The sequence below is a fragment of the Sminthopsis crassicaudata genome, chromosome 4 (assembly GCF_048593235.1).
Source record: "Sminthopsis crassicaudata isolate SCR6 chromosome 4, ASM4859323v1, whole genome shotgun sequence".
In the NCBI taxonomy this organism is placed as follows: Eukaryota; Metazoa; Chordata; class Mammalia; order Dasyuromorphia; family Dasyuridae; genus Sminthopsis; species Sminthopsis crassicaudata.
The window spans coordinates 170,658,855-170,685,155 of NC_133620.1; the positions used below are offsets into that span (position 1 = coordinate 170,658,855).

General features: G+C 32.6%; 1 protein-coding gene across 13 annotated transcripts in view; it reads left to right on the forward strand.

Annotated features, from left to right (window-relative positions):
• Positions 1-26,301, forward strand: part of PTPRK (protein tyrosine phosphatase receptor type K) — a 742,018-nt gene that overhangs the window by 56,512 nt on the left and 659,205 nt on the right. The gene's annotated exons all lie outside the window — the stretch shown is intronic.

The following is a 26,301-nucleotide window of genomic DNA, read 5'->3' on the forward strand; positions in this document are numbered from 1 at the left end:
TTTGTTTGTGTAAGCTTTTTAAATTTCATGTGTTTTAGAACTATATATTTTACTTCCCATAATTTTCTCTGTCCATTTATAAACTCTTTCCTTGGCCATAAATCTGACATATACATGTATGTATATTGCCAAAAAGTTGTCAAATTTTGTTGTTCTTTCCCTTCAAATATTCTTATGTCTACTCACACAACACCACTATGCTTTCATCACTACTCATCTGGACTATTGCAGTAGGCTTAATTCGTATCAATGACATACCAAGAAAACCACATCAAAAATTCGACACACCAAAGTCATGCCATGAAAACTACAGTAAAATCCAACATGCTAATGCCACACCCAAAGTCATGTCAAAATTAAGCATGACAATGACACGCCAGTGATACATGTCAAAAACCCAGCACATTATTGACACGCCAGTGACGCGCCAAGAAAATCATGGTAAAACATTCAACACATGAAAGAATTTGAGCTCAGACAGTCTCTAACACAAGCAATGTCATTTTAATGATTTTTATACACACAGGAGGTGGACCAAACTTCCTGAAGGAATCAGCAGCTCTGCTAAGCCAAGAAAAAAGGTATCTCATCACATCTATCAGAATGATTAATATGACAGAAAGGGGAAATGACAAGTGTTGGAAAAGATCTGGGGAAACACAGACAGTAAAACACTGTTGGTGGAATTGTGAATTGATCCAGCCATTCTGGAGAGCAAATTGGATCTTTGTCCAAAGGGTAAAAACCTTGCAATAGAAGACCATGTCTACTCACCAAGCCTACCAGTAACTACCACTAAGTCAATGCAGCATTAGCCACAGTGATTTTAAAAATAAAAATAAATTATAAAAGGAAAAGAATCCCTATATATCAAAATATTTGTAGCAGCTCTTTTTGTGACAACAAAGAATTGGAGATTAAGGGAATGCCCATGAATTGAGGAATGGCAGCATGTTTTTGAAAAACTTGGAAAGACTCACATGAACTGATACAAAATGAAGTGAACAGAACTAGAACATTGTACACAGTAACAGCAGTATTGTATGATGAACAGCTCTGAATGATTCAGCTGTTCTCAGCACTGATCTAAAACAATTTAAAAGGACCTATGATGAAAACTGCTATCCATCTCTAGAGAAAGAACTGATAGAGTCTGAATTTAGATTGAAACAAACTTTTTTTTGCGTGAGTTTTTTTTTAATCTATATTTTTCCCCATATGACTAATATGGAAATGTTTTGCATCTCTCTATATGTATAATCATCTCTAAAAAAATTCTCTGTGAGGGAGAGAAGAGGAATATAGAAGCAAGATGGAAAACATTTGGAAATCAAAAAATTTTTAAATGTTAAAAATTTTATGTGTAGCTGGGAAAATATTTTTTTAAAAAAAGAAAAGCAAAGCAGGGTGGTTTCAGAAAAGAACTAGAAAGATATATGAATTAATGCAAGTTAAAGAAACAGAACAAGGAGACTATTATACTCTCAGCTGCAGCAATTTTATAATGTTGATCAGCTATGAAAAACTTCATATAATGTTGATCATATAAAAACTTCATATAATGTTGATCAGCTATGAAAAATTCCAAAGAACACCTGGTTTGGTTTTCTTAAGAAAAAAAAAAAAAGCTATCCACTTCTACAAAGAAAATAAAGAATTCTAAGTGCCATTTGAAGCATTTTTTTTGCCATTTTTTTGCAATATGGTTAATATGAAAATATGTATAGTCTGACCACATATATAATTAGCATGTTACTTGCTTTGTCAAGATGGGCTTGGGAAAGGTGCCTCTTTTTTTTTTTTAAAGTAGGTAACAGAGGACATTTCTGGCCTCATTTCTTACCTGGCATTAATCACTATTTGAACGTTGCTTCCAACAAACTGAGACCTGGGAAAGACATTAACTTCAAAAGACCAACTTCTTATACTGTATCCAGGGCCATCTCTAATCATTCTGATCTACATCTTGCTAGTGGACCCAATGGCAAGGAAGAGGAAAGTGGGACTGATGACTTTGCATAACTCTCCCTCATTTAAATCCAACTCACTTTCAATTCAAGAAATTACTTTCCTGGTATCATTGGTCTTCTGGGAGAATAAAGGACAAAAAACAATAGTGATTCAGGAACTTAAACATTATTATTAGAAAAAGCTATAACTAGCATAGGGTGAATGGGACTTTGTCTTAAGCCAAAAGCCAGGGTAGGGTGGAGTATGCTTTATTACAGGGAGAGCAAGCATCTGCCTCTATAAATTGCCACTTACAAATTTCCCTAGTGCTTCTCACTCAGAGGCCACTTTCTTGCCCCAGGTAAAAGAATTTCTAAGTAAAAATTCTGTTACTTGTCAATGAAGAGTGACTTCAAGCTTACAAGTGGAGGAGAGGCCTAGATCATTTGGAAGTTGATGTGAGACCAGGAATATTTTACTAGATGAGGGAACTGAGGGAAACAGAAGTTAAGTGTCGTACACAGTCTCAATTCCATTAGACTGCCAGTTCTTTGAGAGCTGGAACTATAGTGTTGTTTGTCTGGGGATTTGTTGTGTGTGTGTGTGGGGGAGGTTGTTTATTTTGCCTTTTTATCCCAGACACTTAGCATAATACTCAGCTCATTTTAGGTGCTTAATAACTTCCTTGATTGCTGACTTTAAAAGGAGATGAATTTGGGGTTGTCACCAGATTAATCCTTTGACATTCCAGGGATTCTGTCCCTGACAGAATCCACAAAATGGGTTCCCCAAGAGATAATAGCAGAGGCATTGATAGATTTCCTTTATTTTTTCACTTTTTTTCTCAATAGTATTTTATTTATTCAAATACTCATCAAGTAAGTTTTCAACATTCATTTTTGTAAGATCTTTGTTCCCTTATCTCCCCTTCCCCAAAGCAGGAAGTAATCTGACATGAGCTATACATATACATCATTTCCATATTTGTCACACTGTGCAAGAAAAATCAGACCAAAAGGGAAAAACCATGAGAAAGAAAAAGCAAATAACAACAAAAAAGGTGAAAGTACTATGTTTCAATTCACATTCAGTACCATAATTTCTCCTGAATACAGATGGCATTTTGCAGCATAAGTTTAGAATGTATACTTGTTTAAAAAATCTTACAAAAGAAGACTATGAAAACAATTTTATATATACATACACACACACACACACACACACACACACACACACACAAACACACACCATACCCTCATGACCTCATGAAAGGTATATAGGGATGGGGAAAAAAAGAAATTCAAAGTAAAGTGGTGAGATCCAATTAAGCTGCATTATCAAGGCATTTTATGGATAAAACTGAGATAGCCCACAGACCCTCCCAAAAAAATTTTGGAAGAAGAATTAAAAAAAAAAAAAAAAAGGATTTCCATAGCAGGCTGTATTTTCTCTATCAATAACAGTGGAACCACTGCATTTGGAGCTTGACCAGGCCAAGTATATACATGCCAGTAGCAACATAATTGTTAGGTTAAGATCTATTAGGATCCATTAAAAGATGGATCCTTAAACTATCTAAAGGAAGGGAAGATAATATTCTCAGAAAATATCAATGATGTTACTATTGTTTAAAAAAAGATGCTTAAGAAAATATCAGTATACTACTGATTCATTATATGCCTTATTTTCCCAAGTCTCCCACATATTTTGGAAAATTACCCACACACATATAGAGGGCACTCTGGATGAAGATACAAGAAGAAAACTTAAGAATTTGATAAATAATATCCTTGATAAAAGTTCTTAATCTGAGGTTCACATACTGTTTGGGGGTTTGTATTTTCAGAGGATATTTGAATTTGCATATGAAAAAAAATCACTTGTTGATTTTCACATTTTATTTCTTGTGTTTGTGTAATCCTATGTATTTGTTTTAATTGATTTAAAAACATTGTTTTGCCAAGTGGTCCATGGGTATCATCAAACTACCAAAAATGTCCAAGATATCCTGTTGTCCCTTCCCCCCCAAAAGGTTAAGAATCCTTGTTTTAGAATATCACACAATTGAAAGATATGTTCTCACAATGATTCTCACATTACTTATTGCCCTGTTGACTTAAAAAAAAGATTATTCAGTAGAGAAAAATGTTATATTAAGAGAGCTTTTCAACAGAGTTATGGCTTCTCTGAATGCGATATAATCATTTAAGAGTCCTAGAAAATGCAACAAATGAGAAAAATTTGTATTAATGTTAAGTAGAACATGAAACAGAAAGGCATATTTTCACCAAAGGTTTTTACTTTGCCATGAGTGATGTTTAGTGCAGAGAATGGAAGAACTCTCTGCTATTGTTAATACCTTCTTTCAGAAGATGTAAATCTTGGAATATTGAAATCTATTATTACAAAAAAGTTCAGTTTAACTATTCATATGAATCAAGTGAATGAAAAATACTTATTCAGTCTGATTGCTGCACATTTAGGATAGTCTACAAAATCAGCCTTTAAATTCTATCAAGAAAATATAGAGTTTTGGGTTTTTTTGTAGTTAAGTTGTTTTAGTCATGTCTGAGTCTTTGTGACGATTTTTGTTTTATTTTTTGTTGTTGTTTTTGGCAGAAATACTGGAATGATTAGCCCTTTCCTCCTTCAGTTCATTTTTAACAGATGAATAAATGAGGCAAACAGAGTTAAGTGATTTGCCCATCATATAATTCATAAATATCTGAAGCTAGATTTGAAGTCATGTCTTCCTCACTCCAGACTGTATCCACTACCTACCACCTAAACAGAGAAATACTATTAGTCTTTACAAATACCAAATCCTTTTCTCTTCTTTTGGATAGATTACCAACATCCTGGCAGAATCTGGGACCACTTCACAAGTCAGGATCAGGAACTATTACACATAGTTTTTAAACTTGAATCAGTAGAATAGGAATAGGTTACATACCCATATATGAATCTTGAAAACAAAATTCTACACCAGATCAGACCAACCCAGACCAGATAACAAGACTGACATTGGTGTCTCTCTCTCTCTCTCTCTCTCTCTCTTCAGGGAATACAGATTATTCATCAGAACTCTGGCAAACCAAACCCATTATGATCTACTCAAGAGACAATAAAATCCAAGGGCTAGACACAGATTCTTTCACAAAAATAATGGTACATTTAACAATTTGTAATAATTATTTGGGCAAAAATAAAAGACAAATGGACAGTGGACATGGAAAAATTGTATATTCTGATTTTGTTCCCTTTTTCATCTTTATAATTAATGATTAAAATTGATCCAGAAATAAATGTCTACAGTAATTGAAATTATAGCTTAAAAAAGGAAATACGTCTTTTAAATTTGTTTTTCCAAACTATACCGCTAAATGACATGTGCATAACTGTGTTAGGCTTACTTTATTCTGTAATAATAGCATATTGAGAAATAAATTCCTTTTGATAATACATTATTATATTCCTTTTCAATTACTTGTTGATCTTTGAGATGTGAGCATGAGGATATAAAGGATGGTAAATTCCCTGAGAATTGAATGATCATTTTTTTCTCTAAACCATATCTTCAAAAATAATATTAATATTAATTGTTAATAAAAATTAATATTAATCATGGCTTAGGTTGGCCTATTAGCATTAATGGAAAAAAACCTTTTAGACAAACCATAAATGAAGAAGAAATGACTAATGATGGTCTTTGAACTTTTCTGTACTTTTCAATGTTATACATCATGTATTCAGGTGCTATTTTTGTACAAGAGAATATCTGCATTGCATTGTATATTGTATATATATGTATATATAGTATATATATAATAATATAAGAAATGTTAGAAAACCAATTCCTTCTTTTCCTTTATTTCTTGGGGGTTTTTTTGTATTTATTTATTTATTTTATTTATTTTATTTATTTATTCATTCATTCATTCATTCATTCATTCATTCATTCATTCATTTATTTATTTATTTATTTATTTATTTATTTATTTGTTTGTTTATTTATTTATTTAGGGGATAAATTGTAGTAGGTAAGCTCCATGAAAATTAGCACAGCCACTAATCAATAAAACTTTAGTTCGTAATTAAAGAAAAGAGATGTGACATTTTGGAAAGGCTAAGGACATTCATGCAAAGAACAATGTACTTTTTATTCCTACAAAACCTTTGTTATTATGATTCTAAGAAAACATTCATTTTTTTTTTCATATAGATCATTAATTTCTGCAAGGAAATTGGCTGATTTGCCATATGCATTAAAAAAGCTTGTCCAGGGACAGCTAGGTGGCACAGTAGATAGAGCACCAGTCCTGAAGTAAGGAGGATCTGAGTTCAAATGTGCTCTCTGACATTTAACACTTCCTATCTGTGTGACCCTGTGCAAGTCATTTAACTCCAACTGCCTCAGCCAAAAAAAAAAAAAAAAAAAAAGAAAAAAAGAAAAAAAAAGCTTGTCTAAGGGTAGTTTTATGTTTTTTAATTTTGAAAAAATATTTTTTGTCCCTTAGCTTTCTTATTGTTACTACTCCTAAACAAAATATGGGATTCACATTTATCTTTATACATGTGTCATGTTTGGTGATATTACTAGTTAGTCTGGTATACTACAAGGACCTCTGAACCATGTGGACTTGGGTTGACGTTTAGACACTCAGCCATAGTAGTTGTACAGCTTGGGAGCAATTCTTTTCAATTGCCCAAACATCATTTTCCAAAGATATAAAATAGGGACCACAGTATTGGATATATAACTCAAGTAAGATCTCATGTGTGCAGCATAGCAACACTTTCTTTGTAGTAACAAAAAACTGGAAATAGAATGAACAGATTAGGAAATGATTGGACAAAAGCTGCTCTATTGAATTATACTAAATAAAAAAATAATATGAACAAATAATATATAGTATATATGTATATAATGTATAAACAAACAAACAAATAATACATTATAAATGAGAGGAATTCAGAGAAACATGGAATGTTGAATGAAGTAAGCAGAAACATGGAAGCAATATACATGGCGTTTTCTCAAGTCTTAGTGCTGCTTTAAATTATTAAAGCTTGGTGTAATTTTAAGCATTTAAAATCGAGCTTTAATTTTAATAGCATAAAACAACATTAAGTCTTAGGACATCTTGTATACCCTAAATGGCCATAATAAAGTAAATGAAAATAATACTAAAAGTTAACAAAACTTTGCTTAATTTATTTATCCAAGAACAGGTGAAGAAGCATGCCTCCCTGTTTTGGGGAAAAAAAGAAAGGATTATCTGAGTATGGAATGCTTTATCTGTCTCTTGGTTTGTTCTATGTTGCTTATTTTTGTCTATTTTCCATATTTACAAATAAGAAAGGGATGTGTTTTGTGTGTGTGTGTGTGTGTGTGTGTGTGTGAGAGAGAGAGAGAGAGAGAGAGAGAGAGAGGGAGAGAGAGAGAGAGAGAGAGAGAGAGAGAGAGAGAGAGAGAGAGAGAGAGAGAGAGAGAGAGAGGGGGGGGAGAGAGAGAGAGAGAGAGAGAGAGAGAGAGAGAGAGAGAGAGAGAGAGAGAGAGAGAGAGAGAGAGAGAGAGAGAGAGAGAGAGAGAGAGAGAGAGAGAAGAGGTATGGTATATAGCAAAATGATTGGTTAAAAAAACAGCAGCAACAATAAATTTTCAGAAAATACACAGCTTTTAATTTACTTCTAGTTACAATGATAGTTTAAAATTACATGTTCTTGTAGGACATTTACTTTCATTATTTTATTTAGGCTTATCATCTACAAAATAATAGAAAAATATTGTTGAGTGTGGCAAATGCTATGATCCCCATTTTGAAAAATTTAGGATCTAAACTTCTCTGTTTTCAAAATAAAAATTCAAAAAGAAAGTTTCATGATTTTTTTTCTGTGCTGTGATAAATGACTCTCCTATTACCCCTATACTAAGGAGCTTCACCAGTTTTATGTGTTCACTCCAGGAAAGATGGTTTTGAAATAGCAAGAATAAAGTCTTAGAGATTTAGAGCTGAGAAGATAATTTATTCCAACTTCCTTATTTTTACTGATATGAAAATAGAATGTAAACTTTTAGAGCTGGAAGTAATGGCAGAAATCATTCTCTAAGAAAACTCGAGGGATGTGAAGAGGTTTGCTCAAGATCAGATAAAGAGTTGGTGGTACTGGAAACCCAGACCTGCTGATTTCCAGTTCACATATTTTTCAAGTATTAGTTTTGTTAGTATGTTAGGTTTGTGACATTATTAAGTAGAGGATTACATATTTTTGTTATTTTCATCATATTTCATGAATAATATTTTGAATCCATTTCTGTAGCACAGAGAATGCAATGGGATGGTTTTTTTCCTATTAGTTTTTTGAACTCAAAAGACATTTAATATTTTCTAGGTCAACTTCTTTTTATAATTGAAGAAAGTGAGGCAGAGAGAGATTGGGACTTTTTCAAGGTCTCTCATATTATGGCACACCTGGTAATGGAATCCAGTTCTTTTGACTCACAGTCCAGGTGTCATATATCAAAGTATATTGCTACCTCTAAGTAGCAGTATGATGTAAAAATACTCTAAAGTTAAAATTTGTGGAAACAAAAAATCATGGGATTCACCATGTGAACTGTAGCATAACAGGAATGTTTGAAGAATGTTATCTGAGAAAATCTGTGACTACAAAAAAATTAAGAGGTACTGTGAAACAGGAAAAAAGCTATATCTAGAGTCATAGGAACTGAGTTCAAATTCTGATTCACATTAACTGCCTATGTGTTATAGTTCAGTCAATTAACTTCTCTAGATCTCATGTTCTTTGTCCTATTCCATCTTAAATGACAACAATAGACTATAAAGCTCTCTTTATAAAATACTTTAATATTTTTGAAGATATGCTTTCCTGTGTCTTAAGAAAACAACTCTTGTTTCTTCAACAATTTCTAAATAATAATATTTGATAACTATTTTCCATCCTAGTAGACCTCTTCTAGAAATAGCTTGCTTTGGATTTTCTTAAAATGAGATCTTGGCAGGGTACAGTGGTTCTTGTGTTCTAGATATCTGACTGCTATTAAAACTGAAGACAATATTAGTTTTTTTGGTGGCCTGCTATATTGTTGGCTCAGGTCTTCTGAATTATGAAAAAAATATGTGTATAAATTAAAAGTCGAGTGCCTGGCATGAATTAAATACTATACATATACATACATATATATATATTATATAATAAATTATTAAAAGGAATACATTTTTGCTGTTTGTTTGCTGAGTGTCCCAAACAAGTCTATTTACCCAATGTGCTTATTTTGGCTTTCAAGGCCAGGTACAATTTGATTGTAGACATCCCTTTTTATTCTCATTTTAATTTTTTTTTTTAAATAATAGTTCTTTATTTTTCAAAATATATGCAAAGATAGTTTTTCAGCATTCACTATTTCAAAACCTTATGTTACATATTTTTCTCCTTCCCCACCCACTTCCCCCCTTCCCCTAGGCAGCAAGTAATCCAATATAGGTTAAATATGTGCAAATTCGAAACATTTCAATATTTATCATGCTGCTCAAGAAAAATCAGTTCAAAAGGGGGAAAAATAGGCAAGTTAAGTAACAAAAACAACAAAAAAAGGTGAGAATATTTTGTTGTGTTCCACCTTCAGTCTCCTAGTCCTCTTTCTGAATGCAGAAGGCTCTTTCCATCACAAGTCTATTTGAATTGGCTTTAATCACCTTACTGTTGAAAAGAGCCAGCTTCATCACATAATCTTGTTGCTGTGTACAGTGTTCTCTTTTTTTTTTTTTTTTTTTTTCTCATTTCACTTAACATTAGTTCATGTAATATCTTCTGGCCTTTCTGAAATCATACTGCTACTCATTTCTTGTCAAACAATAATATTCCATTATATTTATATGCCATATCTTATGACATCTACTCATTTTCCAGTTTCTTGCAACTACAAAAATAATTGCTACAAACATTTTTGTACATATGGGTCCTTTTCCCTTTTCTATGATTTCTTTGGAATATAGACCTAATAGAGACACTGTTGGATCAAAGGATATGAACAATTTGATAGTCCTTTGGATATAGTTCCAAATTGCTCTCCAGAATGGTAAGACAAGTTCACAACTTCACCAACGAAGTATTAGTGTCCCGGTTTTCCCATATACCTTCCAACATGTATCATTATCTTTTCCTGTCATTTTAGCCAAGCTGAGAAGTAAAAAGTGGTACCTCAGAGTTGTCTTAATTTCCATTTCTATAATCAATAGTGATTTAGAGCATTTTTTTCATATGACTAGAAATTGCTTTAATTTCTTAATCTGAAAATTGTCTGTTCATATTCTTTGACCAATTGAAAAATGGCTTGTATTCTTAAAATTTGAGTAACTTCTCTATATCCTTTAATTTAATATAATCAAAAGTATACATTTTGCATTTCATAATGTTCTCTAGTTATTCTTTGGCCATAAATTCCTTCCTTCTCCACAGATCTGAGACAGCCTCATTAAAAAAAAAAAAAAAAAAAAAAAAAAAAAAAAGTATTATTTACTTATGTTCACATATTTTTAAAAAGTTGGATTATAAATTCTCTCCTTTTATCCATTCAGTTAATAATTAAGCAATTATATTAATTATATATTTTTTTCAATTTAGCCTTTATTATTTTTCATGTCCTATTAAATATCTGTGCTCATTAAAGAGCTTCAGGCGCTTCTCTCCTTTATTTCTCAATGAAATGGCTCATACTGTTGTCAGAATTTCATTCTGTAACAACCACCAATTGCTGTTGATTGAATGTCTTTTATTTTTAAATTGCATTTTTCCCCATTGTACATTTCCATATATGAAAGCTGTTCACATTCCATAGACTTTCCCTTTAATATTGGGGGAATGGCTGGTGCATGGGAGTGGGGAAGACATAGTTAAGTAAAAATAGTAAATATTTCTAGTATATCTTAAAGCACCTGCAAAATTCCTTCCTCAAAGCCCTACCTCTCTAATAAAAGATGACTTTCTTCACGAATTCTCATTGAAATTGGTTATTATAAAAGCAAAGTATTTAATTTTTTTTCCCTTTTTCATTTAAGTTGTTGTAAACCTTATATTTTTGTTTTTAGTATGCAGTTTATTCTTTCTCTGAATTACTTGTTATTCCTTAGGATACAGCTGGCAATATGATTATCCATTCCATAATCTATGGACACTTTGTTTATAATTTTTTGCTGTCATAAAAAATGATGACTTCTTCTAGCATTCCATTTTCTTACACCTTACTCCCATTCACATTCAGTAATGCAGTGATCCTGGCCTCTTTGTGCTCAAAACTCCCATCTCTTGACTTTGAACATTTTCTCTGGTTGTCTGCTCTTTCTGACTTTTCTTACTTCTTTCAATTCTTAGGTAATGCCCCCCCCTTTTTAAAGAAGCCTTTCCTAATTTTTCTTAACCTTATCTTAGTCCTACTAAACTACCCTAAATTCATTATCTCTCTAATCTTGTTTATGCATGGTTGTTAGTATGTTTCCTCACCTCTACCCCATTAGACTGTGAGGACCTTGTGAGCAAAGATTGTTTTCTGCTTTTTTGTGTATTCCATCCCTGGAGAAGTTAATCTCTGCAAGCATCACTGAGATCCTATAGTTGATGAAATCAACATCCCCTTCTAAACTTAATTACCACTGTGGCAAATACCAAAGTGATATGAAATATGCCTAACTGTGTCTTTGCTCTCTATACTTCCCATGATGCTAAGTAAACTTCTTTCATTAACTGTCATAGTGTTGACATACTTATTTAATAACAACTTCCTGCATGAACAAGGAAAAGATCTGGGTGAGACTTTACCCATAATTCTTTTACCCTAACTCCTTAAACTTTTAAGATTTGTTATTAACTTTTGATTAACCCTTTTGGTTATTTTAAACTATTTATTTATTTTAAATTATAAATTAAACTTTTTGGTTTATTTTAAATTTGGTTATTTATAGTTATTGGCTGTTAAAACATAAAAGTTGCTTCATCTTGATATGTAATTGTATGATATCCACGTTTTCTGAGGCAGTAGAAAAGAGGGCAAAATGAAAAGTTGTCTCTTTCCACTGCCACCTATGTGGATCTAAGTGGGAGAGAATGTGGTAGCAGTGTTTTCCTTTTTTTAATGAAAAATTTTATATTAATTTTTATTAATGTTACTAGGGCTAAATATAGAGATACATGCTTTCATTGTTAAAAGCAACTCCTGAATGCAGACATTTCTTTTACCCATGTAGATTGGCACATTCTCCATGAGAGTCTTTTAAGACTTACTTGATATTAGGAAATGGGCAGCCACAATTGGTGCCAGAGTGAGGGGAGAAAACAAGTTGAATATGGCAAACTCACATAAGGAAGAGTGTTTCCAAAGGACGGTGAGAAAAATTGGAGAAAATCTAAGAGAATCCAGTATCATAACCGGCCAGGTGGTAGAGTGAATAGAAGCTTGCACTTGGAGCCAGTTAAGATCTTTATTAAAATCTGGTATTAGACATTAGTTGTGTGCTCTAGTCAAGTCACATAATCACTGTTTCTCTCAATTTCCTGTGTGGAGTAAGGTATGGTGAAGAACTTACAGATTAAGCACATATTGATCAGAGACTGCTAGCTAACATAAAATCAGGCCTATAGGCCCCAGTCACATGAAGGGCCTAGGCTGCATTCCTTTGCCCAAATAGGGATTAACCTATACATGGCCGAAGAAGCTATAAATCACATTGTCAGCTTCATTCCCACTGACCAAATATGACCAATCACAACCTATAGAGGGTGGGATTTTGAAGGTTCTTTGTCTGAAATGTATAAAAGTTGTAAACATCTTCAAGAGAGTGTCTCTCTCCTGCTGTGAATCTGGCTCACAGACCAGGATGGGGTCCGCTTCTCGAGATTCTAATAAATAATTCTGTTTTTCTATGAGTGATCTCTGAGTCATTTTTAGATAGGGTTTTCTATCCCTCACATTCCTCATTTGTCAAATGGGAGCAATAAAATTAACTATTTCCCAGGGCTGTTGTGTGTAAGGGTACAGTGAGATATAGTATATGTGAATTTGTAAACCTTAAAATGCTATATAGATGTTATTATTACTGTTATTGAATCAAATCAATATTTCAGTGGAAAAGAAAATTTCAAGAAGGAGGGTATATATGAAAAGCAGAGCTTCAGAGAAATCAAGGAGGATGAGGATGGACAAGGTCAGTGGATTGCTAGTCACTGGGAGCTATGAGAGTAATTTTTGCTAATTCTGACTATCATTACCTGTGGATTTATAGATAATTTAGGAGAAAGGAAGAGGGAGGAGGTGTATGAATAGAGAATTAAAAATTTGGTTGTGAAAGGAAGCAATGGGGCAGGAGACAATGCAGTATTAAGATTATCAATTAAATGAACGATCATTTTTCTAGAACATGGATGAAGATATTTATTTTCTATCTCTTGATGGAAAGATGATGGCCTAAATGTTTAGGATGACACATTTCTTTTTAGATTTAATATGTGGCTCTATTTTTCATGGCTATACTTAAGTGTTGAAAGATTTAGGATTTGTTTTCTTTCTTTTTTTTTTTTTTTTTTTTCTTTTTTTGATGTGAAGAAGTGACAAGTGATAAGAATAGCAATTGTAAGAAGAAAGAAAATAAATTATTTAAAAATAATAGAAGGAAGTTCACAAGGGAACAATTAGGAGTAGGATTTGTAATATGCCTCTTACCCCCTACCCCCCCAAAAATAGACACTTTAAAGTAGATGTTTATGGTTCCCCTGGAAATCTTTTTTTCTCAGTTCTTTAAAATGTTTTTGTTTGTTGATGTTGGTCAAGTTAATAATAATAAAAAGGAACTTTTAAAAAATGCTGAGGCTATTTCCAAGTTGAGATTGTTGCAATGGAAAAATCAACAGAAGTAATAATAGGAGATCCCTCAGATCTGGAAAAAATAGTTCATGATAATTAAATATAAATTAAATTAGATCATGTCACCTAAGTGTTAACTTCCTCACCTATAAGAAGCATAATACTTATACTAACTACATCCCAGGGTTATTGTGAAGAAAATATTTTGTAAATAATAAAGTACTATAGAAATGTGAAATTTTTATTCCCTAGGAGCCAGCAATTAATTGCACGCTCTCCCCCCCCCCCCCCTGTAACAAGAAAGTGGCAACATTTTGCCTTATAATCCAGTGATGCATTTGAAGTCTTTTTACTTACTTAAAAACTTGTTTACTCCACAATAATGACCCAAATTTTAAAGGAATTATCTTCATTTTAACAACTGTTATTAGAGATTGGAACTATGCCTGTGATTTTATTGATTACAGGGAGCACCAGAATACAGATATTTTCTCTCTTCTTAGTCATTGGATATCCCCTACCTTCCCCCCTCTGTGATTTAACCAGATTATTCCTCACAATCAGCAAGCATTTTATGAAATGCTTACTATGAGCCATGCACTGTGCTGAGTACTGGGAGTACAAAGACAAGCAACAAGGAAAATAGTTCCTTCTCTCAAAGGAGTTAAGATTATAACAGGGGAAAAAAAATACATAAAAGGAAGCTGAAAGTTGAAGGAGTGAGGAAAATACTCAGCCAGGACAAAATGTAGGAATTGGAACTTCCGCCTAATTAGAATTGAGGTTCTGGAAACAGCCATCCACTCTGAGGGTGGGATCTTAGGATCTGAAGGTACTACTTAAGTGTACATTTTAGGGCTGAAGTAATCTGCCAAGTTAAAGAGTTGTCTGGAGCATGATGGGGGATACTAAGTTGCAGCCTGGTTAATGATGCTACATTTCCTAGCTCTCTACTTTTTCTGGGGCTATCCATCATCTCTGGAATACTTATCTGCTTTCTTCTGCTGAAAGCCCCTTACTTTTAGATGCAGCTTATACACCATCTTCATGTACTTGTTATTTCCCTCCTTCAATCAGAATCTAAACTCTTTTTTGAGTATTGTTTCATTTTTTGAATTTATACCCAGAATCTAGCTCAATGCCTGGCACAATGGAAGAACTACCCAGTAGATAATCTCTTAGAGAACTAAGGATTTAAGTAATTATTCTGGGATCACACAACTGGTGTGATAAATCTAAATCTTGCCTCAAAGGCCATCTCTCTATTCCTTGGTGTTTGACATTACAGAGGTATCAAATTTACCACCAGCAACACTCCCCAATATTAAGCATATTAAAAATTAATTAAGAAATATTTAACAAAAATAAAAATACAACCAAACATATAGAACACATTTTAAAACTAAGTCACCATGTAACCTAAGGATCCTTATGTAAAATTTAATAACTCCTATTTCTGTTTTAATTTAACATCACTGAATTATACCACTCTGCTTCTAATTGGTGTTGGTATTAAAAGAAAAAAAATTAATTTTGGCCAGATATTTTCATGGAATTGAAATTTTCAAAATTTAATATTGAAATTTATAAAGCAACTCATGTGGTCTAACTAAATTGAGTTGTTAAGAATTAATAAAAGGATACTTTTTCTAGGTATTGGTGGTGGTGGTGATAGGGAAACTACATGTGAATAAGTACCTCTTGTCTCTGTTATCACTGGTAAATTGGTGTACACATCTAGCTGCTAAGGAGAATATAATGAAGCTTCGCCTGGGTATGAAGATATTTCCCTTCATGGTTGTTCCTCTAGCAGTGAGGCTCTTATGAGATGAATTTTCTGTTTTGCAGATGCTAGGAAGACACTTAAATTATATATTTTTTTCCAAATTTTAAAAAAATTTTATTTATAATTTTTGACAGTATATATGCATGAGTAATTTTTTAAAATAACATTATCCCTTGTATTCATTTTTCCAAATTATTCCCTCCCTCCCTCCCTCTACTCCCTCCCCTTGATGACAGGCAATCCCATACATTTTACATGTGTTACAATATAACCTAGATACAATATATGTGAAAACACTTAAATTATGATGGACAGAGAAATAGAATGTTATCTAACTAAAGAAGTAAGGTCATTGAATATATAATGTAAAACTCACTGTCAGGCTCTGTATTTGAAATTTCTCTTATTCTAGAGGAAGAACCATTCATAAGGCTTGTCTATTGACTTGTGAATTTTTTCACATTTAATCAATAATTCACATACCTAACAACTTTTTTCTTCTGTAAATATCTATTCATTGTCTTCTTTGTACAAAATCTGATAAAGGCTTTGAATGTGTGGCAGAATTAAGGGGGGGAGGGTGATGCAGAAAAGCATGGGTTTTTCAGGGAAAGTGCTTTCAGTTTGGGAGAAACAAGAAATAGGTGGGGAAAGGATTAAAAGTTAAGTAATAGTACTTTATAATATGGACCACTCATTTCAGCACTTAATCATGTGAAAGTGAAGTGAGAGATTCTGGAAGAATGACATTCTCTGCCAGAGAACTAAGAAAAGGCTGTGAATTTTGTCTTTTCTGGGAAAGATGCAGAATGGTACAGGCTAGAACTGAGAATTCTTATTGAGGAATACTGAAAAAAATAAAGTGGATTTTCTTTTTGGACTATGATTACTTTGATAGAAGGGACTCCTTCTTTCTAGAGAATAATGTTAAATAGGAGAAAGCTTGTCTTTCCATATTGAAGGCAGGGAATCTCTTGCTTCTTTTTGGTCACATAGCATTTTTGGCACACTTAGTAAACACTTTTTCTTTCCCACTCTCTTTTTCTCCCATTTTCAATAGAAAAAGAAGGAATTGATCTAAGAGATTTCAGATGAGAAAGAATCAGCAGGATTTCAATGAGTATGAAGAAAATGGAAGTATAAAATATGCTGGGCATTAGGCTCTGGATCACTAGAAAAATGAAAATACCTTGAAAGTAAATAGTAATATAAAGAAAGTCTAATTTTGAAGGGGAAAATGAATTCTGTTTTAGATGATGAATTTGCGATCTTGAGGATATCCAAAACAATACATTCAGTGGATGGTTTAAGGTGAATTCTGAAGTTGTAAGAGTTTGAGGTTATGTCCTTTGTTCAGCTTCTTATCTCTTCTCACTTCTTTGAGGGTTTCTTCTTTGTAATAGAGTGTAATCTTTTTCTCTTTTCTTTCTTTACCTTTCTTAACCTCAAGAATCCTATACCCCTTTATCTCCCTCCTGTGAGATTATGTATCATAATCTTCTGTTGGGCTCTGATAAACAAACAAGATCAGGGCTGAAAATCAGTCTTGGGGAAAAAAATATGATTTGAATACATCATATCTGTATCCAACATACAGAACATAGCTGTGTACTTCTCCCTCCCCACCTCCCCAAACTATAGCATAAAAGCCAGGTTGCATTCAGACTTGTATTCCTTGTCCCTATGGTGTGTTTAAATAAATGAAGCAGTGAGATAATGGGGATCTGTCCATCTTGGCTAAGTTGATTGACTAGACATCTTTCATCATATAAATTATTTCTCTGTTGATTGATTTGTGTTTCCTTTTTAGAAATTTCTTTCATTGACTCTTTCTTTCTTCTCCAGATCACACTGAGCTAATCACAATTGTTTCTCTTCTCCCAAATCTCCTTTATCATTAATCAGGCCATCTAGTTCCTCTTCCCTTCTATATGTCACTCCCAACAGAAGAACTTATTTTCATTACTCATTCACTTGTACCTTTCTCCCATTCACTATTAGATTTAGACTTAGCCCAATATTTCCCAGCACTTGTTATAATATCTAGATTACCTTACCCTTTCCTCTACTCCTTAAAATTGTAGCACAATAGAATTTACTAAAATTTGAAACATAATTTTCTAGTTCTATTGGCAGTCTTTCTCATAACTTATTATGAATATCAACAACAATAATCAGCATATATTTTTTCCTTTCTTTTTCTTTTTTTATAATAGACTTTTATTTTTCAAAATACATGAAAAGATAGTTTTCAACAGTCACTTTTGAAAATGTGTCCTATAGGGGCAGCTAGGTGGTGCAGTGGATAGAGCACCAGCCTTGAATTCAGGAGGACCCAAGTTCAAATCTGGTCTCAGACCCGTCCTAGCTGTGTGACCCTGGGCAAGTCACTTAACCCCAGCCTCAGGGGAAAAAAAAAAATAAGAAAATGTGTTCCATATTTTTCTCCCCTCCCTCCATCTTCCTCTTCCACTAGATACAAGTAATCCAATATAGGTTAAGTATGTACAATTCCTCCAAACATATTTCTGCATTTACCATGCTTTACAAGAAAAAATTGGATCAAAGAGGGAAAAAAATGAGAGAAAGAAAATCAATCAAGCAAACAACAACAACAAAAACCATGAAAATACTATGCTTTGATTTACATTCAGTGCCCATAGTTCTCTCTCAGGATGTAGATGGCTCTCTCCATCACAAGTCTATTGGAATTGTCTTGAATCATTTCATTGTTGAAAAAAGCCAACTCCATCACATCACATCAGTTCAAGCACATGCTTTTTTCTTGTTTTTTTTTTTTAAAGCACTCTCCATATCTCTTTTGCTTTTCGCAATAACCTTTTGAGGTAGGTACTCTTATTATCCCCATATTACAGATGAGGAAAATTGAAGTTGAGAGATATTAAAGGATTTGCCCAGTTTCTTATATAGCTAGTAGGTAAAATCACATTCATGAGCTTGATAGGAATATATTTTTCATAAATGATTGACATTTTAAGAGAGAGGAATCTCCTCTCTATTGCATCTGTTGCATATCATATTGTGGTTTGGATTTGGCGTCAAGATAATGGGGAATTGGATCTTAGGACAACTGAGTCTCATAAATTGTCCAGACACTGGTTTTGCAACTTTAAACTAGTTACTTTTCTCCTCTGAAACTTTTAGCTATATTAGGAGTATGGTAATTTTTCTATCTCAAAGATTTTTTGGAAGGAAATTTTCATAAAATGCAAAGGGCTTTATAAATATAAAATTATTTTATTTAGTTTCTGGGTCAATTAATAGCACCGCAATATTAAGAAATATTGAATTCATGTCAAATTAGTATAATGTAACATTAAAATATTTTAAAATAAAACAATTGGCTAATGTAAATGGAAAGTATAAACTTGTATTCTTACAATATATTGTTTTAATTCTAAAAACTAAAAAAAAAAAAAAAAAGGATTAAACTCTGCTCTAGTCCCTAATTTAGCTAAAATATCATAGTGTGATTTCTTTTCAGAAAGTTCCTATAAGAAGAAAGAAAATAAATTTGGTATCTTTCTACTATTAACACAAAAGAAAAAGAACCCTTTTTGTGTGCAGTGACTATAAAAAATAGCTTTCAGTGCTGATTTTGTAAGATCTTTCTGAGTTTATGTAATGGGTGACCAGAAGGGGAAAAATAATTATAGTCCTATTTTTTTCCCAGTCTCTCTCTACCCCTGTTGCATCTTCTACTTTCTTCGCCCTAATATAAAAAGGAAACAAAAATAATTTATCATTTTCTTTTTCTAAGTATTGCTATCTCACCTGTGCTTATATGTGTGCACATGCATGTACATACGTGTGTGTGCGCACACAAATCTAAAAGCATGAGTCTTAAACTACATGTGTTTTTTTTTTTTTTTTTTTGAGGGATATGCAGCTTTTCTTTTTCCTCTTTTCAGATAATAAAGTTGTTACTGAGCCAAAAAATACATGCTAAGTGAAGCATTCTTTTATTTGTTCTTTGCCCTTTTGAAATAAGAATGGACAGGTCAAAGAAACTGTTGAGGGACTCAAAGCCAAAAATCTAGGTTATGAGAAGCTGATATATTTAATTTAGGTCATACTTATTTTTCATCTACTTTTTTTTTTTTTTTTTTAATATTCTAAGATATCACTACTCATATACTAAAGAACACAGTGAAATTGCTATTGTTGAGGTGAGCGAGAAACCATAGGATATAATGGAAAAACATTGCATTTTCCAAAAGAAGAAAGGCAAGTTGTCAACAATTATATGAAAGAATGATATAAATCATGAATAATAGAAAGGTAATCTAAAATAACTTTAGGTTTTATCTTATATTCATCAGATTGGTTAAGAGGACACAAAAGGTAAGAAAATGTAATAATTGATAGTATGGGGGTGGGGAATAAGATCATGATGATAATTTATATATAATGCATAGAGAATATATCAATTAGGATATAGTCATAGATTTATTAATTGAATTGCTAATTGTTCCAATCATTCTGAAAAAAAAATAGTATACGGAATTGTAATAGAAAAAAAAGTGTATATTCTATCCATTTTGACTAAATGAAACCATTATTGGGCATATACTCCAGGGAGATCAAATGCATAAGTCCCATATATACAAAAATATAGCAATAAAAAATTGATGGTAGTAGGAGCAAACAAGGTTGAGAGTTAATGAGTGCTCATTGATTAAAGAATGGCTTAACAGACTGTGCTATATGAACATAATGAAATTTTGTTACTGTAAGAAATGACCAAGAAAAATTCACATATGTAAAAACTGCTATAGGACAAAGTAAGTAAAATCAGAACAATGATGCTCAATGTAAAGAAAATCATTGAGAGACTTTAGAATTTTCAGCAATGCAGTGACTTCAAAAGCTTGATCATGAAGCATGTTTTTCATTTCAAGGCAGAGAGGAGGGTGATAATGGATTAGAGGTTCGATATGGGGTGAGAGAGAAAATGCTATTAAGCACTTCTAAGGTACAGGCACTATGTTAAAGTGCTTCACAGATATTAAATTATTTGATCTTCAAAACAACCATGGGAAGTGGATGCTAGTATTGCTCCTATTTTACTGTTGAGGAAAACTGAGGCAGAGAGGTTAAGTAACTTGTCTAGGTTGTCTAGCTAATAACTATCTGAGGTCAGATTTGACTCAGGTTTTCCTAACTCAGGTTCAAGAATGAGGAGAAAAATTTTAGTTGTGATTACTGTGTTGATTGTTTTGCTTAACTTTACTTCTTTGTTGCAAGAAGAATTCTCTTATGTGAGGAAGAGTTATTGATAAGCAATTTTTTTAATGAAAGATTTAAAAATTTGAATCAAAAGAGACTTGAACATTAATTGACTAGCTGACCTTAGAGGCACTTTTCCAGCCTTGATATACTCATTTACTAAATGATATAGCTCTCTACAAAGTGATCTATGAAATTCCTGTTCATTTGAGTTTACTGTATAGATTGCACTAGATGGCATCTGAAGTCCCTGATCTCCAATTCTGAAATTCTATGATGAATATATGTAGAAGGCTGAAACTCTATATGATTGATTTAAATAAGGTGTTAACTCAGTGGAATTGATAAGGCAATGGTTATCTCCTTTAGCATGGTGAGTGATTAATAGTTCTCTGGTTCAGTATGATTGAATTACTGTTACAACAAATAATGGTTCCTTAGTGATATAATGATTGGCTTATACCCAGTATGATGAATGGATTTAATTATAATATAGAGTATTTAAGAGGTCGGAGTCAGACCTGGAGGGACTAGAATGTCGGGGAAGACAAAGGACTGGAGGCAGGAGCCCAAACTCCTGAACTCAGGGAGACTTCAAGACAGAGACCATTGTGGTAGTCCTCCTACCTCCCTCACAGAAACCAAGACACATTCTGGAGAACCTTCAGAAAGCTAGCCTGGGCCCCAGGCAAGGAGACAAGACTGTGAAGGAGACAATAAAGATTTTTGGACTTGGATCTCTGGCTATTCTCTGGTGATTACTCTGCTGAAACAAGGCTGGTACAGAGACCTCCAGAAAACTTACTAGAACACTACAAATATAAATATATACCTATATCTCTATTTTATTAGAAATTGTTTTTGATTAAAGTTGTACACATCACAAAGTATATATGAATGCATGGATCTTATTTTAAAAAAAAAAATCCTTGGTACAATACTTTACAATCAAGGAACACTTAAATAACTGTTATTTGCCAGACACTGTGCTAGGAATACAAATATAAAGAAAGAAACATTCTATATTGAGGGGTTTTCATTCTTTCGTTAATTTACTTTTATTAATGTAATGAAACATATATTTAAGAAAGACAGCATATAGACTTCTTTCTTTCCAGTGAATGTCTGGCTTAGAGTCAGGAATATCAAATTCAAATGCAGCCTCATATACTTAAGAACTGTATATTCCTGGGCAAACTACTTAACCAAGCTTGCCTCTTTCTTCATTTCCAAAAAATGACCTGGAGAAGGAAATGACAAACCACTCTAGTATCTCTACCAAGAAAACCCCATGTGGTATTATAAAGAGTTGGAAATTACTAAAACAACTGAACAACAAGTTTTCCTAGTTTATTGAATTTGTCTCAATTAATGTATAAACCAATCTTAAACATAAAGCACCACACAATACCATATTTATTTATTTGTTTGTTTGTTTGTTTATTTATGTGTTTTGCTGGAGCAATTGAAGTTTAGTGACTTGCCCAGGGTTCCACAGCTGGGAAGTGTTAAATGTCTTAGATTACATTTGAACTCAGATCCTTTTGACTTCAGGACAGTGCTCTATCTACTGTGTCACCTACCTGCCCCTCAAAATACCATATTTTTAACATAAAAATCTAGTACCATCCCATTATCATAATGTGTTGATCTTTTTTTCCCTTTTTTTATTACTATATCTTTACTCTATTGAAGACAAACAATTCTCAATGTATACTTGTATAAACTGACAAAATAAACTTCTATATTAGTCATGCCTGAAAATAAATCTTTCTACATTTCAAGTTCATCACCTCACTTGCATGAGAGTGTGCATACACATATATATATTCTGTATTGCATGTGTATGTGTGTGTGTGTGTGTGTGTACATATATACAGCTACATATGTATGTGAGAGATCATGGTGGGTGTACACAAATACATTGAAATATTTGAACTTTAGATTTTTCTCTAAAATTGTTATCATCTACTAAATGTCAGTTATGTATGTCATGTAAGATCAAAATTTAAGGTTTTAACAAATATTTTAATATAATATAAATATAAATAGTTTTTATTAACATTAGTTAAATAGTAACCTAAGTTCTTATTAATATTAAAATTATTTTATGGTATCATGATCATTATTTACTTAAAAATACAGAAATGTTTTACTCCTTTCTTGAACTTTTTATTCTCCTACATCCAGTCTTACCTAGTAAGTTACATTATTAATAGTTGCCTAAATTTTGTTCCATTGAAATTTCAGTGTTTTTCCAAGTCATTAAAATATAAATTATTATGTAGCTATTTCACATAGAGTTGAGTGAATCAGGCATACTCTTCAAGTATACATTCCTTTTTTGTTACATTTCAATAGCCCTCTCATCCCCCTTGACATACAGTGACAGCTGAGTACTGAAGATAACCTTTTGTTTTCTGATAGATGACTTAATATATGCCTACTAGGTAGATAAGACAATTGGAGAAAGGTACAAATTGGTAGTCATCATTTTGTTGGTTTTCCCCCCCAAGGTTAGATGCTAGTTAATCATACAACTGATATTGAGATCTCATTTTTCTCCAAAAGTGAAGAAGACATTTATCATTGTTATCAATTAAATACATTGATATAAAACTGGATTATTCATCAGAATAGTCTTTAGAAAACAAAAGAGCTTGGGCTTTGTGTATTCTTATGTCCTTCATTATTATTATTATTATTATTTTTTTTTTTTAACTGTCCTGATCAGATAGTAGATGGACTTTAGAGAAATCATCAAAGAAATAACTTCATTTTGGAAATAAAAGGAAGCCAGAGCTTATAAATTATCTTCCTTGCTAAAATGTAATTTAAAAAAAATTGAACCTGTGGTTTTGTCAGGGAGTTTACTGTGAGGAATTTTTCTAATTTATAGTCAAAGGTCTTCTAACATTATCTAGGAACACTTAAGAGGTGCCTTGCCCATGATCCAGGCAGTATATGTCAGCAATTTCACCTAAAATAAAAGTCAGCTTTCTCCAAAGCCAGCATCTCTCATCCCCACCCTTATCCCCATTATACCATACTGCCATAACTTTAATTGGTTTCTTTCCAGTGAGGGATTTAAAATGTTTCTGACAAGTATAATCTGATTTGGCTATGTAAAATTTATGGCAACCCTTTTTGTTCACTATCTTTTTAATTATTGGTGCACATATTTTAAAGATTTTTGATTTAAGTGGGATAGGAACTTCTTGATGCAAGTATAAGCCAATGTCTATCTCAGTGGGGGGTAGTTTGTTTGTTTGTTTTTGCTATGGCTAGATAATTTTGCCTAGTAGCCACCTTTCTTTTCTTCCTATTTTTTTTTTTCCCCCTGAGGCTGGAGTTAAGTGACTTGCCCAGGGTCACACAGCTAGGAAGTGTTAAGTGTCTGAGACCAGATTTGAACTCAGGTCTTCCTGAATTCAGGGCTGGTGCTCTATCCACTTCGCCACCTAGCTGCCCCTACCATCTTTCTTCTAACAGACATCTCTAAGTTTAGGCATGTGCTCAGACTCAAGACATTCCTCTGTCCCTAATTCAATGGGTATTTTTAGCTTTGTAGGGCTACTAGAACATGTTCTTTCTATAACCCATAAATTCTTTGACATATATTAATGATTTTAAAAATTGAATGAATTGAAATTACAAAGCAGATTGAGGTAGAGTCATTTAATGGCATCCTTTTCCTTTAACTTTTTTCAGCTTGTGATTCTGTATCCCCTGTGAACTTAGCCATTAGGCCTCTCTCCTCTCCTCTCCTCTCCTCTCCTCTCTTCTCCTCTCCTCTCCTTTTTTTTTTTTTTTTTTAAATGATCCTACTCTCCTGTGGTTGAATGCTCAAAAAAAAAAAAAAAATGGAGGAATTGATTGTTTTTGTCACAATACTATTGTATAACTGCTTCTAATTAATACTGAACTAGAAAGTTCCAAGTATCAAACAGTCGCTATCAAATAGTTGACTTAAAAACTCTGAAATTCCTTTTCAGGGATCCTTAGATACATGATTGCATATACATTTGGTATATTTTATTGCTATGCAATTTTTTTTTTCATTTTTTTTTCTTCTTTTTCCTGAGGCTGGGGTTAAGTGACTTGACCCTGGGCAAGGGTATATGGGTATGATAATATGGAAAAGAAGTATTTAAAAACAGATGGTTATTATTTAGTTTTTAGGAAGACTGACTATGAATTTCTTTAGACAGAAGTCTTTTATCATGTATTTAATATGTGGTTTGATTAAAAAGAATAATAGACAGGGAATGTAATTTGGAATGAAGAAAATCTGGATTCAAATCCTCCAGCTTGTTGTGTGCCCTATGGCAAGTCATTTAATCTCCTTGGACTCAATTTCCTCATCTTTAAAATAGGCTAAATCATTCTACATCTTTGATTCTATATCTATAAACAAGATATATAAAAATACAGTTAAGTATCATTAGAGCTAAATTGAAATTTTAATTAGCTCAAAGTCTTTTAGCATATCAAAGGAGCAATTTCTTCTCTATTCTCACTATTTCTACCTTTCAAATATTATCTTTAACAAGTAGATGATGTGACTTGGGACATATAGGTTTATGTGACTTGATTGTTAAGATGACTTTACTCTTCAAACTCTTTCCAAGTCATTAACTTTTAAGTGTTACTTTGATTAGATGGACATGCCTTATGTCTTGTCTTCATGTAACTTTTGATGTCATGGCAGAAATTAATTCTAAACTATGGTGATATATTTTTGGTATATATATCCTTGGAGATACATTTTAAAAAGATTTTTATTTCTTTGGAATGTATTGTTAAGAAGACTTCTCCATTGCGCTAAGGAGATACATTAGCAAGGCAAGAGCATATCAGCCCTCTACCCCACTGGACGAACTAAATATAGTCAGGCTATTTAGTTATAAATTGACTAACATTTCCAAGTTTCATCACTAGGGATTGTAATGAAACTTGGCTTTAAAGAAATGTTCTTCAGACTAAAAAAAAATATATATATATATATATATATATATATATATATATATAGCAGTTTCCAAATTTGGAGAAGGGATGCGGGTTATGTCCTCCTAAGGGAAATTGCATGGGTTCTGTTTAAACAGTGTATCCTCATGGAATTGAAATTATTTTAGACTATTTAGCTTCTTATTTTTAGAATATAGATAGATAAAACAAGACCCAATATAAACATGCTTGAGTGGTATAAATTTGGATGTATTTGCTTCAGAGTAGGATAAGCCACATAGATACATGAACACTTGCATTTTCAAACATTTTTCTCAGGCCTCCATATTTGTCTAGCATATTCCATTATAATGAATATAAATTGGCATTTTGTTTAGGATTGTCTTAAATTCCTTAATTTCTAATATGTAGATATGCTTATATATAATGGAAATCTTAAATATAATGATTTTTATTGGTAATGTATAATTCA